This window comes from Ursus arctos, unplaced genomic scaffold (genome assembly GCF_023065955.2).
Source record: "Ursus arctos isolate Adak ecotype North America unplaced genomic scaffold, UrsArc2.0 scaffold_4, whole genome shotgun sequence".
NCBI lineage: Eukaryota > Metazoa > Chordata > Mammalia > Carnivora > Ursidae > Ursus > Ursus arctos.
The window spans coordinates 52,940,531-52,942,917 of record NW_026623056.1 but is presented as its reverse complement, the minus strand read 5'-3'; the positions used below and the strand labels follow the sequence as shown (position 1 = coordinate 52,942,917).

At 45.4% G+C, this 2,387-nt stretch overlaps 1 pseudogene; it reads right to left on the bottom strand.

Moving 5' to 3' along the window:
- Positions 1 to 845: 845 nt before the first annotated feature.
- On the bottom strand, positions 846 to 1,780 carry LOC113271156 (microtubule-associated protein RP/EB family member 1-like; annotated as a pseudogene).
- Positions 1,781 to 2,387: the final 607 nt, after the last annotated feature.

The following is a 2,387-nucleotide window of genomic DNA, read 5'->3' as shown; positions in this document are numbered from 1 at the left end:
AATGGGACACAACCCCCATTCAAATCCCAGAGACGCGCGTGTAAGTTTCCAAAAGTAGTTGTTAGATTTCAAAACTGGAAACACCTCGCTTCCCAAAAAACACAACACAGAACTTTCAGGGATAACTGGAAAAATAGAGTAATGTTCAATGAAATTCAATCTCTTCAACTCAAATTTATCTCAGGGCTTGAAACACACCCTCTATTCACACAGGCAACAATGCCATGTATTTCTTGAAGCAGGGATAAGATTGGTCAAGGACATCAGATAGCTTTACAGAGCAACTTTGTTTAAAGGATTTTTTATTTATTTTTAAGTAATCTCTACACCCAACATGGGGCTCAAACTCACAACCCAAAGATCAAGAGTCACATGCCAGGCGCCCCTACAGAGCAAAATTTTAAACTTTCTTTTCGGACCAAGGTCTAGGCCTGTGAGGATTCAAGCGGCCCTGGAAGGATTGTGAACAGCAGATTCCAAAGGTCCAGAGATCTGGCCCCTCCTTCCCAGACACAATGTCAAATACATAAAATCTCCGGTCATGTTACATTTTATATTTTGAAATAGGGAAACACTCAAATACTCTTAAGGCGTTTACTCATTAAAACGTTCTCCGCCAAGATTTCACATTAGCTTAAAATTCAAATCAGCCTTTACTTATCAGTAGGAGCTCTCCACCTCAGTGTATTACATAAAAACACCTTCTCTGGCAATCACTGTTACCAGCGACCACCGACGAGCCCCACGGTCAGCCTCTTTGTTCCCTACGTGAATGTTAATACCGCCCTGCTACAAAACTCCTAACTCAAACTCGGAAAAGGAGTAAAACTTCTGCAAAGTGCGCTTTAAGAAGAGGTACTACTTTTTTGCTGAAGGAAAGAAACCCGTGAGTCCTCTAAGAATAACAAAAGGGAGTGTTTTATACTTGAGCGCGTGATTTGGAGGGAAGAATTCACATGTTGCTCTGCTGGCCCAGGCTGTTGACACTCTTCTTGTTCCTCCTGTGGGTCCCCTTCTTCAGGTATCACAAAGCAGTGGGCTCTGGCATACAGAATGTGCCCAGTCCTCTGCAATACAGAGTTGTTTTCACCCTCGTTCTCCTGGCAAATCAATTCAATGTTCCTTAGCTTCCCAAAGTCGAAATCTCTCTTCCTCAAAGTCTTTGACAGTAAGTTTCCACACATTGACCTGCTGCATGAATTCAGCCACTTCGTCATCCCTGTTGCCCACACCAGGATTCTTTCACACCACACACGGGCAGGCCTCCAGGGTTGCAGTCGTTCTGTGTGTGGCAGTGGGCCTCCGTGGAGCTCACTGCTAGAGCCGAGAGGTTTCTTTGGTTTGTTCAGAGCCAGAGCAACAAGAGAGGGACCGACTGGCGTTTCTTCACCTTGTCTGGCAGCTACAGGGTCATAGTCTTTTCCATTACAGTTCGCATCAGAAAACTTCTTGAACCACTGAACGAATTCGAAATTGTCCTGAAGCTTCCGTTTTACTAATTTGTCCACAGGAATTATTTTGTCAACGCCCATTCTTTTAAAATCTGCTTGTAGCATTTTCAAGTTTTGGATGTACTCGTGTTCTAGCATAGCCTGGAACTTCATTTTCTTCACGGCAACGGAGCCAGGGAGCAGCACGTCCATAAACTGACAATAGGCAGCCCTTGAACACAACTGCTCAACCTTCGTCAGATTCAGCTGCAGAGAGACTCATTGATCCAGGTCGGCAAGTTATGGGGACTCAGGTTATCACCGGTGACTGACGATGAGTCTACGTTGGCTCACTGCCTTCTTCGGCTCTCAGCAGGACGGCATCCGCTGCTCGCTGCTCGTGCCCGTTTTAGTTCAGTCTTTGGTTTAAACCTCCCGATCTGCCTACCAGCCCATGCGATAACCTCACACGCACTCCCCTTCCCTGCCCCGTTGCACACCAACCTACCTAAAAGTGAGTGCTTTAAAGATCAAAAGTTTATTGGCTAATCATTCTGTGGGGTAGCAAGTTGTCTTGGGCTCTGATACTCTCAGCTGGGCTCACTCTGGTACCTGCAGTCAGTTCCTAGTGCGATGGAGAACTGGTTGATTGTCCCTTAGGGCACATTTATTTTCTGTGGGGCCTCCTGTCTTCCAGTAGGCTAAAGGGTAAAAAAGGAAAAGGAGTTAATGGAGCCTGGAGTCAATTAATACAGCTCTCTCATGTGTAGCCTTAGTAGGATGTAATAACTGCAACAAAGTTTGAATTGGGAGATATACCCAATCTTTATTCTCTTAACCTCATACTTCATGCCAGTGCCTGTTAGCCAAAGCAAACAGGGGTCAAAGGGCAAGAATGCCCATGTAATGTCAGCCTTGTGGGAATAAAGAACAGGGCAAAGAAAGGTCGTCTATCCA